A 16501-nucleotide genomic window follows, 5' to 3' on the forward strand; every position below is an offset into this window, starting at 1 on the left:
TTCTTTCTTCTTTCTTCTTTCTTCTTTCTTCTTTCTTCTTTCTTCTTTCTTCTTTCTTCTTTCTTCTTTCTTCTTTCTTCTTTCTTCTTTCTTCTCTCTTCTCTCTTCTCTCTTCTCTCTTCTCTCTTCTCTCTCTTCTCTCTTCTCTCTTCTCTCTTCTCTCTTCCTTCTTCTTTCTTCCTTCTTCCTTCTTCTTTCTTCTTTCTTCTTTCTTCTTTCCTTAAAGCTTTTGACATTGCAAATTCGGATCTGAAAGTCCAAGTGCATCAAGACAGTGAAATGAATTACAGTTTAATAATATTCCCACCACACAGACAAAATGGATTCAATTACATAATGGTAGCATTAAACGTTATTAAGAAGGGGATCCAGAGTCTTGAGGCCAGACTTTGAGAAAATCATGATAAGCTGCTTAAAACAGCTGAAATAGCACATTTATAGGTTTTCCAGCCATAGATTTGCTGAGGGGAGGGAGCAAGGCAAAGGAGTCTTTACATTTTCTCTTGTGTGCTAATCTGTTATCGGGGATTTAGTGTATGGAAAAGAAGTACCAGAAAGTTTCCAATTTGATTCTTATGTCTTAACCTGTTAGGGGTGGGGATGCTTTCTGGGGTGGCTGCCCTGGTGGAAATGTGCCCATRGAAGGGTGCAGGTGGATGAGAAGAACACCTTGTGGAGCTGTTCTGTGTGATGCCAGAGTCAACGAAAAACCGGTGGTGTCGGTGCATAGGGCTGGCTCCATGCATGGTGCGGCCAACTAGGCAGTCATGTCTGGAGGAAAGCAGAGGAGCTGGCAGTCAGTTCTCTGCATGGATGGAAGCTGAATGCTCTTGGATATAGGTGCTAAACTATAGCTATGGAGCTAAACACTACCAGGTCCATCTGAGCTTGCATATGAGACCTTTTGATGGATGGGGCTCGAGTGCAGTGTGTTGCAGCTGTCTCAGAACAGAGAGTTGCAGGCAGAGTATAATCTTTTTTTCCTACAAAACTATAAAAGCTCTTACTTTTCTACTTTTGATATTTAGAACTACTCTTTCGAACAACATTTCCTGAACCTTGAATTTGGTTTCTTTTCCTTTTTCTACCTTTTTCTTTCCTTGCTTCCTCTTGTGCTTCTTCTTGGAAAAAAGAAATATATGATCAAAAAGGTAGGAAGAAACAAGGAAATTCACAATTYTTTTTTCTTAATTACTTTTCCATACTTCTAGTCTAAAGAAAAAAAAAAGTGGAGAATTGAAAAAGAATAGAAAAGCAGAAGAAATAATTGTAAGGAGAGAAAAGAGTTCAAAATTAAACACAGAAACCTGAATCRTTTTGATTTCCAGGACACAAATACATTGTTCAATCAATTATATATCAATTCTGGACATATAGTTTTCCAAATAATCCAAACTGCTTGCTCTCTTGATTATGTTCCCTCGAATATTTCCCCAAATTTGGACGAATTGCTAACCAGAATTGGTTTTTGTTTTTGTATGCTGCTTGCTAGAAAATGTTTCTTTTTAAAAGTTGGTTAGGCTGGATAATGTGTGCCAGGGTTGAGGGAAAACTCAAGCTGTATTTGAGTGCTCAATGCTTTTTTCAGAGTACTTGCTACAGAGATTCATGATCTTATGATAAATGCTTTGTGACCAGGTAATKGCAAATATCAGGTTGCTATAGGCAAGACAACATTTCATGTCTATGCCTCTCCTAATAAAACATTCACAGGCACCTCAAGTCATCATTTATCCCCCTCCAAGAGTTAGGAAGGTATTCATAACCTGCAAGAGTGGTTTGGTGCCTTRTCTGAAAAGAGCTCTGAGGTTTCTAAGTCCTGAACAGCCCCATCTGAGACTGGATTTGTGGTCCCTGGAGCTGGTCTTTGAAAAGGTAGTTGTGAGAGGCTCCCTTGGTAGTTGATTGGGAAGGACAGAGACAAGGAGCCCTTGGGAATGTGCTTATCTCAACCTGAAGTAAGTTTCTAAGGGAGAGGAGATGAAGGTGAAGGACCCTGTGGAGGAGCTGCTTCTTGTCATCATTGAGGACCTAGACTGCTGGATAAAACAGGCTGCAAAGCTGGTAGGAGACTAAAGCTAAAGAAGATGTACTCCAGCATATATATATATATGTATATATATATATATATGTTACTGGCAGTGTTGCATCCTGTAGATGCTGCCAATCTCCATCTGCTCTGTGACTGTGATACCGCTTTACTTGCAATGAATTGATATTGCAGATTTTCATTTTGGCTGTAGTGCATTAACAGTATAAACAGTCAAGTAAACTGGGCACCACAAAAGCTTGCTGGCTGGTTGCTGCATGCCCCCTAGGCAATAAAAACATGTGCAAAGAACAAAGGGCTGCACAAATCGACTGCAGATATGACCACACACGTTAAGATGTAACACGTCACTGCCACAGGAGAAAAAGCCTTTGTAGCAACTAGCACTGGTTGGAACTGGTTAATCCCATTAAAGARCTCCAAAACCCATTGATAAAGGGCCAGTTTTTGTGCTCTCACTTACTCTGGGGCAAAGCTACCGATCTGAGGGAAAAGGAATGGAAAGCAGAACCTGGTGCAGCGTGCACCCTGTTCTTGCCTGTGGAGGTGGCAGCATGTGTGGAGAGTGACATAAAAGTGTGTGTAGCACCAGTTTCTCCAGGCACTCTGTAGTCTGAGAGTCAGAAGGCTAGAAGAAGCTTATAAATCTACTCATGCCAGGACATTATGACATGTGAACATGAATATTTGAGGAGGAAGACAGTGAGAACCACATAGATACTACCGCTCTTCGGAAACAGACTGCTCTGAGGTTTGATCCCCTGAGCATGCAAGCTGTCCCAGGCATCTTCATATTTCAACATGCTCCAAAGTTTGGGTTATTCTTTGCTTGTGCACTCGGACAGGGAGCAGTAGTGGTGAGGTCCTTGACTGCATGATGTGTGCACTGACAGTGTCCTCAGCCAAGACAGTCATCCAAGCTTGCCCAGGGGATACTGTACTCGTACCTTGTTTACTGACTCAAGAGCACTGGCCAACCCTTTATGTTCTTTTAAGTGGTCACTCCATGAAATAAAATTAAAAAAGAGATCACTATCTTCAACAATTCCTTTATATTGTTTGGATTTTATGTATAGGTGTGTTCTAATTTCCGCACTGTGTATTTATACAAAATAAATGATACCCAGTTCTCTCCTTTCCTCCCACCAAAATGAAGCAGTGTGTAAAAAAGGTAAGTCAAATAAAAAATATTGTTCTGTGAGTCACAGGACCAGTGATATCTTGCTTGATTTGGATGTGCATCTTCTGACTCCCAGTACCCTGATCCCACTGCAGCGACACCAGTTTCCCAAGCTTGCCTCCAGCCAAGTAGCACCATATAACTGAACAGACACTTGTAACCCATGTGCATGCTGACTTTCCAGGCAGTAAGTTTGGGCTTGTTGTCCAGACAGGCTCTGCCAAATATAATATCTGATTTTCACACGTTCTTTCCTCACCGAGTTCACAATTTTGGGTCTATCTTCTCTTCCCTCATTTAGTTTTAGTTGAAATTGGATTCAGAATGCCTTAGTGTGTCTGCACGGTGAGGAAGGGGAGGCAGAGAGGCAGTGCAATTACATGGTTCACATTTCCTAAGCTAAAATTAACCAAAGCTTGAACACAGTTTGGTCTGGTTCAGGGAGCTAAGCCCAACGCAGACTGTCAGATGAGTGTAGACAGCCCTCATCTGATGAGGGGTCACAGCTTTTGCATTTGGATGTACAGGTAGGAAAAGAGGCTTCCTTGGTCACTCTTGTCCTATGGGGCTTAAGAATCCTTGGCTCCTAAATTCTTGTTTGGGGGAAACCCCAGGTAAAGAGCCCTAGGCCAAGTCATAGGGAACCCTCCGAGCCCCATCTGGGCTGGGTGTGCAGGAGGCAGTATGATCCAGCCTTGCCAAAAGGCCTTTGAAATGCTGCTGCCAACCTCACATTTTGCTTTTGTGAGATCATTTGCTTAAGGTGAAAGATGTAATAAGTTTGTGTCTGTCTGGAATTTAAAAAAAGAAGAATAAATAACAATAACAAAAACCTCAACAAGATAATTCTTCTATCTGTCCACATTAGCTTGTTATTGTATGTGAAATGACTCTAAGACATAGGTGAGAAATGAATGTGTCTTTGCTTTTTTGTTTCTACAGTTCTATTTGGGGTCCTGTGCCACATAGAGTTACGCATATTCAATTTTGTGAGAGCTCTTTACTCTTCACATTTAACGAGATCTTTTACTATGGCTGAAAATGTACAAGGGGCTCAGAGTCAGCAAGGCCAAGAGAAGAGAGAAAAATCAACCCACAAGTGAATTTTCACAGGTATTATATATTTTTAGACTAAGAATTTTAAACCCAGTGTGTGCCTGTGAATCTGGTTGTGCATGTCGCTTTCTTTTTATCTGTCCCCCTGCCTGGCTCCCTGCTTTCCTCCTCCTGCCTGTTTCCTACATCTCCCCCTCCTCATCCTGCCTCAGAAAATTAGCTTTCATTGAGCTTTTATAGCTATACTTTTAAGTCAGTCAAGATTATTTTCTGGTGCTTAAATTCCTAGTTAACATGCCACGGTGCCATTGACTGCTGGAAATGATGTAATTTATTGGGTAGCTGGTCAATTGCACAAATAGCTGGAAAAACAAGTTTAGCTTGATATAAATAACAAGACACAACAGTATATACAGTACAACACCTTGCCTCCTGCTGCGAATCTCCTGATTTCTGTTATTCTGGTTTCAGCAAGTCTAGCTGCCGCCTTGCATTCACTACTATGAAATAAGATAATTACGGTGCAAGTAAATATTACCCAATCAATCTACCGTAACAACTGTTAAAACAAGCCATCTTATAAATTTTGCTAACAAAATATGTCTCAACCCAATATACACAGAAGGTAAGTTTCTCTGACCTTGAAATAAATTTCAAGAGCAGAGTGCACTGCATGTAGAGTGAACGTTCAGTCCTGCTGTCACCAGTCCCCTAAAATCTCCCCCAGCTCTGTGGCAGGAGGGTGATGTATTTGGAGGCAGCTTCTCTTTTTATGTGTAGAATAAATAGGTATAGTCCTCTGAAGTCAGTGGCATGTGAAATCACAGTTACCCATCTTGGCTGGGCGAAGGCGAGTTAACCCTGATATTTCCAAGAGAAAGCCAGAGATTAATTCTCAYGTGTGTGACCAACTCATGCAACATTAGTGATTCAGTGCAGCAAAATAGTAAATTCTCTGAAAAACAGAGCATCCTTTCTCTCTTGCTCTCTCCCCTCCTAAATCCTTTTGAAAAAAAAAACACCTGTGGAGATCAGAATAAATTACTCAGTGGTAAGCTGCTCACATCTCTGTRCAGAAAGTATTACGTGGGCTCATAATACTGCAAGAGATCACTGAGATCAACCATAGTAGCAATCGAGTTTTGAAATGCTCCTGGAAGTAATATTTCTCTCAAGCAGCACTTTGTAGGACTTCCTAACTGACCTACAGCAAGAASAGAGTTTCCCTTAGGGTGGGGATAGAAGAAAAAAAAAAAGAGGCAAAAACTGGTGATCACAAAGATTAATGCACTTTAGAAGAAAATAAAGATGTTTTGAACCTCGATGTGGCAGAGAGTCTCTGAGGAGAAGTTAATTGTGATATACTGCTAGTATGCCATTATGTGCTAATTAATGAGAAAGATGATGGATTTGAAAGCCCTTGTGTTGCTAAGTGCAAGAGGAATCAGGTCGACATTGGCAGCTTTCAATGACTTCACCGTGCAGAAGTTGGCAGCCAGATCATGCGCTGCCTGGACATCTCACAGCAAACACGTGCCAAATTTCCCATGTAAAAGGCAAAGTGTGGCCACCTACTGCCACCCAGAATTAGGAGGTTGTGAGGTGAGAGGCATGGCGGGGGTGCTCATTCCCAATCCTTATCTATGTCACTCTGCAAAAAGGGGAACCCTGTCCAAACAGGTCATCTCAGCAGTCCTTTTCCTGGGTTAACACATAAATCATACCTGGAAACAATGGGTTGATGCTACCTGGCAGGACAGAAAAGTTATGTCCCATTTTTTTTTTTTTTAACATGTCCAAGATCCCTGGAAACCTCTTCAAGGTCCCTGAAATGAGTTTGGCTCACCTGAGAAATGTCTCACTTGTCAGAGGCCCTTTATAGTACTTTAGTGATATAGAAAACTAATTTCCAGGCAAGTCTCATTTTCTCTGACATGGAGTGACCAGAGAATGAGCCTTCTTGAGTATGGGAAGCAAAAACTGTGGAGAACAATTTGAAATACTTCAATGCATTTGCCTGCTGTGGAGTGACTTCCCATGGGAACTGGTACAAGCTGACTCTTCTGGCAAATGTTAAAAGCTGTACTAGCTGAATGCTGAGGAACATACAGAAGATGTTTGGAAATGGAGTCCATGACCTGGTAATCTCTTTTGATAGAAAGCAAACCCACATTTTTGTTAACATTGACGTCTCGAGGCTAAAGGGGGAGGTCATACTTTCTGTCCCTCCAAGGAGATGTTTCTGGCTTGTGCATGCCAGCCATGTTCATACAGCCTATGGAACTAAATGGAATTCATTGTTCAACATGTGCCTTTTGTTGCTGCTTTTGCTGAAAATATGGCTTTCTCATCAAGACAGATTTTTTTTCACAGGAAATTTCTCAAGTCCTCCTGCATTTTTTTCTGACAAACGTATGAATTTTTGAAAGAAAAATATGAATAACAGCAAAATAGTGGGTTTTTTTGGTTGTTTTGTCATTTTGTTTTTTAGAGAGGGAGAACAAGCATTGCTCATCTCCATGTTGGTCCTCTTTCCTTGAGGCAGATGTCTGCAGAGTGGTCAGGGACTCCCCCTGCAAGGGTTCAGAGCACCCTCCTTCACTGAGTGCAAGGGAGAGGTAAAGACTACCCCAGAGTTCCTGGAGCTGGTCTGCAATGCTAGAGCCACCTGTGTTGAAGGTGGTTTCCAAACCACCTATCCTGTCAAGACAGTTGCCTATTGCTCAKCATTGCCTCTCTCTAGTGTACTGATTATAGCCTACACTGGGCTTCCTCTTGTACCATTGTTGCCTTAAAATATAGCTTTATTTTTGCATAGTTTTCATTTTGAAGAACCTGATCTGATGAGAGAGGATGTTTACGTGTGATGATGCCAAAGGGCATGATGACAAGCATGTGAAGGTGTTAGTGGATGCCAAGTCTACTGGAAGATGATGGAGTAGTACTGTAGGGAGCTAACGTGAGAGTAATCTTGTCCATACTTCCCGCAGGGAGCAGTCTGTGAAGTCAGCTATTCTCAGAATCACACATGGCTTTCATTTTTTTGAGTTGATTTGCTCCAAAAGAGAGAAAAATAGTAAGRCAAGTACAGAGGAGAAAATCAAAGGATGGGGACCTGGGAGTGCAGATGGGAACAAGGTCATCTGGGAGTCCCCAGRCTCCCTAAGCTGAGTCTAAAAGTGGGGAAATGTTTCCCAGGACAAGTCTGGTTGCACGGGTACAGACAGATCCTGCCAGAAAGCCTGGTCAGACCAGTGCACAACGGCAGCTGTGCTGCTGCTGCTAGAAGTGCCAGCTTGTTCAAAGCAAGCTGCCTTGTGCCYCACCACATAAATGGCTTTCTTCAAATGTCTTTCATGTCTGACACTCAAAGCCAAACGTTGGAAATGGCCTCAACACAACTTTTCAATTGAAATGCCCTCAGTGAACGTGCAGACCAAACTGCATCCAACCAGAAACGAAACTGGCTCTGCTGGTTTTAGAGCATGAACATTCACTGTCTCAACAGAAAGACCTAGATTTGTTACTGCAAAGCTAAGGGCAATCTCACAAAGCCAAGTATAGACCAGCTATGCAGCAGGGAAAAGAGGGCAACACACTGTGCAAGGGTGGAGAATAGGAGCTTGGGATTTGGGGTATGTGGTTTTGGGTGTGCATGTAAATTGTTTGTGTGGGCAATTTGCTGTTTTTACAGTGAAAAATCTTGATCTTCCAAAACTGCTTATGTGGGGGAAAAAATAAGAGTGCAATTTTCACTACTCGGATTCATAATCTTCTTTCGAAAGTATGCCCACAAGAAGCAAAATTAGAATTTTCTTCTCAGGACAGTGCTAGCTCAAGGGTTTAAAATACATCCTGAGCTAACATTTTGTGAGTCATGCTGCTTTACTCAGTAAAGATACACATGATGAGAACACTATGGATTTAGGAATGATCTGGGTTGTTTTGTGCCTTATTCCACAACTAGGATATTTCTTGTTCTACCACCAGAGTTTTATTAAGATAAGTTTATTCCAGGTGCAGTTCTAATGGAGGTAATGGAGAGATGACTGTTGTCCTATAAATATGCTATTAAGATTGTAGCAGCACAATACGTGACAATGTGTTCTGGATTTTTGTGGTGCTTTCTTGGGTATTGGGCAATTAGTTCAGTCTTATATTCTCAAATGGAAAAATTAACTCTAATTCACAAAAATATTTTTTCTTATTAACAGGAGATATTTTAACGAACTATAGGAAGATGTAAAATCAATTTGAATTGCAGTTACACTAGCAGTGTAAGGAGAATAAAGCAGGGGTTAAATAAGGGCATGTGCTTAGTTGGAGACTTACAAGGATATGAATACAAGGAAAGTTGTTCTTTTTTTTCAAGATATCAAGACAATGCACTCATCCTGTGTGRGTTTTGCATACCATCCTGTCCACAGCCAGAAAGCAAATTCTATTTCAGTATGAGCTGAAGCAAAACCAAAGGAAGAACAGAGGGGTGAGGGGCACGATGTGGAGAAGATGATGACAAATCCCACTGCATCTTATAAAACTCTCCTGCTCTTTCCTCCACAGCAGCATTATTTTCCCATCATCACCACTTCCTTAATAAACAATTAGACTTTGTGTTTGGAATCTAAACATATTCGGGGGGAGGATGAGAGAGAGAGTGACTGGATGGCTCAGGGCTTGGCAGCGACCCAGTCAGGAGCCTACAATGGTTTGATTTCAATCCTCGTTATGTTGCCACCGTTTATCGGCCACTCTGGAGCACTAGGAATTGCTATCATCTCCCCTCCATTCTGTTTTGGCAGCTCTAGAGACATCAAACAAGGTGAGGTAGCACGCTGCATGTCTTACAGACATGTGGCTGTTTTATTTTGGGAAGTGAGTTCATGCTGGTGGCATTTGCACACCTCGGTAATGGAAGCTCATGTAAATAGCCCAGTGAATGCTGAATAAATGAGCAGAGGTAGCCAGTCCTGACATTTGGTTAAAAAACGATAGGGACGGCAAAGTAATGAGGCATCTGCCCATTCCAGTGCTAGATCTGTGGAGGTGCAGAAGGCTCAATCTGGCATCACGGGAAGGAGGGCTGGGCTGATGTTTTCAAGTGCAAAGAAGGCATAAGCTCAGCTTGAACCGCAAAGCGGGTAGGCTCTGCCAAGTCTCACTTTCCCACTTGTGAAGCATGCCTTGGGTCCTAAGTCTTGAGATGATGGCACTGCACTGTGACCTCTCATTCTCCATCCATGTGCACCTCTCTCTTGCTTGGGGCAGCCTCCAGCCCTGTCCAGCACCTAACACTAAACTCCCGAGCGCTGCTCAGCTTGTGCAGTCTCAAAATGAACAGCTTGCGGATGGGCCGTGGGCCAAGAATTATTCAACAATTCTGAGAAATAAATCTGCGAAATCATAAGCGGTCTGTGGAAATTCACTCCTCAAATCACAAGAAAAAAAAATGAAAAAAGACAATCTGGCAAATGATTTGCTCTGAATAATTCACTTGTCTCCAAGATAAAGCCTGGGCTGCCCTCCTCTGCTCCCTGGCCAAGGACTGTGGGGACACTTAGGYTGCTACTGTCCACACTGGCAATTGTCTGTGGCCTGAAATACTCCTTTGCTTTTCAGTGCCATCAATCTGGCAGCTTCCCGTTGCATGTAACTATTTATTAATATATATTTTTTTCCAATGCTTGGAAAATGATGTGATAGTTTGCTAACAAACAGTTTTCATGAAAGAAACAGCTGGGTTTTTCTACATGTAGCTCTTTACAAAGGCTTTCTGCATTCTGTCGAGCCTGGGTGTAGCGTGATGAGCTGTTTCTGTTGAGAAACCAGAGTTTACAGAATAAACAGAGTTGAGGTAAACCCTGATTATGGGGAAAGTCTGCGAGTTAGGCTCCCTAGCAGCCTGAACTCACACGACTGTCCTGTATTTTTGGAAACACTTCCAAGGTTTTTCCCTTGTGAATTGGTGCAAATGGCTTGTTGGAGCCAGGCGTGCCTRAATTCTCACCGACTTTTCCTTAATCTCTTTGGCTTGTGCAGGGCCTCAGACGGACATAAGGAGATCAAGGGATTCCCCCTGGGAGTTCTCAGCCAGTGAGGTACCGTGCAGGAGCACAGGCGCTTTGCTTCTAAGTTCCCTCCACGCACAGACTTGTATTCTTTCTTAAATGGGAGAAGAAACAAAGCAATGTGTGTCAATAAGCTGAAGGGAATTATCTCATGTGAAAGGCTCAGCAAGTCCCGTGTTTTCATTCATTTGCCCTTGGAATTTCATTCTTTGCACTAAATTTGGCGCAAAAGAAATTAAGTGTAACCCTCTGAGGGCCGAATTCAGACGTGTTATCCTTGGGATGAGAGTAGTGCTTTGAGGGTGGCTTGATGAAAAATCATTTGCAAAGAGAGATGATGGATCTCAAGCAGCTCTTTTTCTTGGATCTTGTGCTGCTGTATAACCCAAGCACAGCCAGACTGCCCTTGGTGCTGTCAGCTCTTCTCACTAGAGCATTGTGATGTAGCATCCTCTGTCTCCTCTGTGGGCCTGACCTGAGCCCGTGCCTAACCAAAGCTAAGCCTATATGATAAGGCCTATACAAAGCCTATATGAAAAATATATACATACYTTCCTATCATTTGACTGTTGATTTTATAGTGTCACCTATATCAGTGAAGGTTATGTGAGTCGTGCTGATGTGTTTCATCAGAAAGAAGATCTTGCAATTCAGTTGATGACTTAAGAGCCTCCTTGTCCTCTCTGTATTGCAGTCCAAGTTATACAACTATTCTTGGTGGGTACAAAATTATAGTTCGTTGTTCAAACAAAACACCCAAGAACCAAAAACTTGAGATCTGGTATCAACTTTACTTCAGCCTTTCTATTGACCCAATCTCTTCACCCTTCACTGTGGGCTTGTACGCAACAGGGATGGGGCCCGATTTCTAGGTTATGTGATATTACTCACTCCTCTTTCCAGCACACTGAGATTTTGCAGTTTTGAAGGCAGGAAGTGAGTGGCTGTCTAGCTGAATACTCCAAGATTTCTGTTTGTTTTATTCTGTTCAGAGTAAGGTTCAAAGATAGAAGGGTGATTAAGAGTGATGATGTGCTCCCACTCCATTTTTAACTGTCCTTTAACCAGACCTTCAAAGTGAGTTTTATTTGTTTGCTTTTAAACAGAATTTCTTGAGCTCTTTGCCTACAAGAGGCTGTGGTATTACCTGGGAATTATTAATTAGGAGATGCATGCAACCTTCTCCTGCTCAAAAGCAACTAAAACATGTTTGTGAAATGTGAAAGAAAACTGAAAACAATTTCCTATTTGTTCTCTTTGAAGTTAAGGGAAAAAAAAAAGCCCTCAGAGTATAGCTGAATTACCACATAAAGCAACTTTTTTTTTTTTTTTTTTTTTTATTAAGTAAAGATCAAAGTAGAGGGAGGAAAGTATTCTGAGGAGTTTACTTTGATGAGTTTGGTTAAAAATCAAAACTTGGTTTGATGGGGGAGATATAGACACAAAGCACTATGTGCCACGGATTTGCTGAATATGTTAAAAAATTGCTGAGCAGTATTAAATTAATGCAAAACTGAAGATTACACAAGGGTAAACACTGCAGCTAATGTTTGACTAGAACTGAACTGAGGGCTGAGTGTCTCTGCTTAATTTGCAGACCATGCCCACGGCAACCCCCAGGAGGCTGGGAGTGGAGGAGACAGACATTTTATAGTGAGGAGCCACATTATTATTTTTAAATTTAGAAAAAAAAAAAAAGAGGATTCCTGGTTAAAGTCACCATTTCTAAACTTTTGAGCAGAGTTGAGAGAGCAACAAAGGAGGAATAGTGAGTGTCTGAAAGCGAAGCTGAAAGAGAGAGAGAGAGATCTGCTAAGCTAATATTCAGTAGGTGTGAACGTCTCTAGTAAATACGAGAGCATAAATAGAACTGAGAAATCAGCATCATTTAAAAGTCATGCTGCAGACAGCAATTCAATTGGAAATGAACTTTCAGATGCTGCTCAAACATGTGTATGAAAAATAGACTTTCCATGAGTGTTCATTTATATAACACTTAGCAATCAAATGGTTGTGGTGAGCAAACAGGATGGTGTGAGGAACATAGTGAAATAAAAAGTGGCTTTTAAGTTCAAATGAATATTTGAAAATTACTTCTTCCACTCCACTCAACTTAGATGGTGACACGTTTCGCTTCCCTCACAAGGTGGGCCATACCTGTCACATTTCCTGGTGGCCTGATCCTGCCTTCTAGAACAACGAGCATTAGTGACTGTTCTGGCTTTGCAATGAAGAGTTTCGTACAAGAGCTTCTGTTTATGAAGTGCAAGTTTGGTCTCTGACATTCCTACTTGCTGAAATTCCTACTTGCGATAGTGATTTTAGAAACAAGTAATGTAAAAAGGAAAGAGAGGAGGGCAGGACTGTCCAGGACTGTTACTCATTTAAACTTATTCCTCAGATAACCTTGTTTTTTGGTCATTGAAGCCCTAAGTGCCTTTTAAGCATGGTATACTATGTCTTCAGTAGCAGAGCAGTGGATATCTTTAGATTGGGTTTTCATCATATACTTTAATTTTCTAGGCCGGGGAATGACCATAATTGCTGAACAATTCAATGTAATGGAATGGGCTAATTCAGCGCTTTTTACTGCATTTTTCCACATAATATCTAAAATCTTTTTTTTCCACCATAACCCATGTTTATGAAAGCAAGTACTTAACCCGCACATTTCCTGGGCTTGAATCATTTCCTTAATAAGGCATAAAATTTTGCAAAATCATTCCCTTTACATTAACACATCATTATAAGGAGATATCAGTGTTTAGCACGTCAGAGGCATACATGAGTCTGTGCAATGTACAGCTACACCAGTCTGTTTCAGAGTCCTGTATCATGGCTTTTGAACAATAATTATATGAGTGCAAGAGCTTTCCCTTCCTTCCTTTCTTTCTTTCTTTCTTTCTTTCTTTCTTTCTTCCTTTCTTTCTTTCTTTCTTTCTTTCTTTCTTTCTTTCTTTCTTTCTTTCTTTCTTTCTTTCTTTCTTTCTTTCTTTCTTTCTTTCTTTTTTATTCAGTGTTTTCCTTCTGAGCTAGCACAGGATGAAGTATGTCAAACATGGTAGCTTTACTTTTAGCTTTGGTTTGGAGTCTGAGAAGCAAAAACAAAGCAGCAAGCAATGGTACAATTTGGGACTGCTATAACCACAATTCATAAAATAATATTAAAAGATGACAAAAGCCATAAAAATCTCTCTGTTCCCTTTCATTGCTCTGTTCTGCCAGATAGGAATCTTCCTTTCAAGGGAGACACTGGAAAGATTGATAGATTACCTCAAAAAAAAAAAAAAAAAAAAAAAAAAAAAAAAAAAAAGCATATAAACCAGAAATTCGCATGTCAAGGGGTTGGGAACCTTTTGCACTCCTGCTGATTGCTTGAACTTTCGGCACCCAGTGAACTGCATTGCTGTTCTGCATGCAGATAGGGCAGCTCCAGGGAGCAATTCCTCTGACACTGAAAAAAATTGCTTTCATCAAGTTAAACATGTGCTCAGGACGTGGCCTTCGCAGGGATTTTTGTTGCTATATGAACTTTGGTTTGGACTTTTTACCAGAGGAGTAAGGCCAAAACAGCCTTTTGAGTAGAAYGGGGGTTACCAAGCTAAAAATTGAGCTCTGTGCTGGTTTACAAGTTGATGGCCTCTTTAGGTCCATTAGAAGGGGTAGAGATTGATTGCAGAAACTAGTATACCTGGTTTAAGTGCTTTCCTAAATTGGGGTTGCACTCCTTTAAAGATAAGCAAATAACCAAAAAGGCAAAGTTGATGCAGTGACACAAGGCCTTAGTCTTTGCAAGCTCATACATAGTATTTATATGTAGCAAATAAGGGATAATCCTCCTAGTTTTGTTCCTAGACCTCAGATTATTCACTTAATTTTTCTCTTTTGAGACACTTTCCCAACAACTCCAGAACAAATTTATGAGAGAAGAAGAAGAAGAAAAAAAGCAGCTCTGTTGATTAACAGCTCTAACCAACATGAGAAAACACAGGCTGTTTCTTAGAAGAAAGTCTCACAGCTCTTGAAAAAAATACTTGTCAAATCTTGCTTCATATTTGATTTGTGAAAGAGGTCAGATCACTTCAGACACTCAGCTTTTCCATCTGAGTAGGCAATTCTTTCTCACATGAAGATGAGTGCACCAAGAGTTAACAATATAATGGGTTTAATGAAGAATATGATGCTTTTCACCCYGAATGGTAGAGGGTTAATGAAAAGTAAACACATGAGGGCTAGCCACAACCAGAATTAGCACTGGTAGCCTGCTGGTTCAGGTCTTTATAGAGCGTTCAGGATTAGTATGAGCGGCTAGCAGCATATTACTACACTGAGGCTATTTGTGTGGGACTGGGCTTATTTCTTTTGGAAATGTGAAATCATAATTATTGGGTTTCTTTCAGTTTGAAGCAATCCAGAAATGATACATCTTCTAAGTGTGTGGGAGGAGAATTTCCTTTCTTCCTTTTCTTCTTTCTCTCTCTCTCCTTTTATACTTTTTGATCCTAATGTGTGACAGGAAATAGTACTGAGAGAATTATTCATACCGAGAGATTTAGTTGATATATTTCACCCTGGAAGCTCTGCAAGCACGTTGTGATTTCTCTCTAATGCATTTGAAAAATTCCACTAAATTTAAGCTACGTGGTACTGTTTCCTTTCCCCAGTTGGATTCAGTTGAATGAGAGTCTCTATGATGAGGACTCTGTTACGAACACTCAGATAGGTCAGGAATACAGGAATATGGAGTACATCCAAGTATATGAATTTTTCATGGGTTGCAGGATTTCCAACAGGTCAGAGTCCATCTCATTGATTAAACAAACAAATAAACAAACAAATAAGCAAACAAATAAACAAACAAATAACTCCTGCCTCCAAAAAGCCTGTTCCCACAGAGTTGGCTTATTTCATCCAAATTTGACAATAACTGCGTCAAGGGCACTTAGCTCCTACTCTACAAACAAGTAGCCAGGTAAAGGAGAAAGAAGCCTGTCAAAGTGTCTGGGGAGAGATCCAACTCCTTTTTAGACATCAGAGAAGCTGCAGGGGGAGGATGTATCATAAATGCTCCAACCAGGTGAAAATCTCCAAAGCTCAAGCTTTATTCCCAGCCAAAGAATTCAGTTGGGACAGGCACTGGAAAATAAGGAATTGCACATGTTATAGGAGAAAAAGATTTTAAATTGTGATCACCACCAGCAGCAAATAATTAAGGGTATGTGAGTGTGTGGAGGTGAATGTCCAAAAATGAATTTTTGAACTTTCAAGGAGGAGCCTATTACTTGCTAGCTGCAACTGCTACAGGCTGGCTATAAATTTTGAAACACCTGGACTAAAGAAGAGTAGCAAGGCCCAAAGTCCTCCATTGACAGAGAGACACAGTTCAGAGCCACCAGTTAGGAGGCTGACCCTGTGCTGTGCTTCTTCACAGATACTATTTAGTTGGGGAAACTTGGGTCTCGCAGTCCTAGAAAGAAGAGGAGACCAAAGAAAGGGGTTACCATAAAGAAAGAGTTTTGGGAGAGGACTYAGAAGGAGGTGAAGTTCCTGGCGGCAAAAAGGATGTGGTATCATTGCCACCAGTTCAGCTCAGTCCCTGTAACGGAAAGCACTATTGGTGTAATGCAGACCTTACCCAGTGCTGTGCTTCTGCATGGTTATGCTTGAGTGGAAAAATACTCCAAAAAGGTCTGSGAAATTTGGGAAGTCACCCTAGTGATTAGGGGGTACTGAGGGCACACAGACTTTGGCCTTAACTAAAGAAAAAGAAAGGAAAGGAAAACTGAAAAATCACAGAAAGAGTGGTTGGAGAGACTTCACATATTGTATTAGCATACAATAGCAAGGGAAAATAAAAGAAGCATGGAAATAGTGAGAAGATGAAAACCAGGACAGATGGATATATGGAGGGAAACATATTTTGGAGGGAAATATTTTCAGTGAAGAGACTGATGTAGGTGATCTGGAGAATGAAAAAAAAATCCCAGTTGAGGCCTGGAAAAGTGGGGAAAATGCTCCTGTAAAGGGACAAAAAATGACAGTATGTAAGGTAATGATGACAGATGTTTTTCTTCCTTCCTTCCTTTCTTTCTTCCTTTCTTTCTTCCTTTCTTTCCTTCTTTCCTTCTTTCCTTCTTTCCTTCTTTC

The sequence above is a fragment of the Nothoprocta perdicaria genome, unplaced genomic scaffold (genome assembly GCF_003342845.1).
Source record: "Nothoprocta perdicaria isolate Ctin4 unplaced genomic scaffold, notPer1 scaffold_98, whole genome shotgun sequence".
NCBI classification, from domain to species: Eukaryota; Metazoa; Chordata; class Aves; order Tinamiformes; family Tinamidae; genus Nothoprocta; species Nothoprocta perdicaria.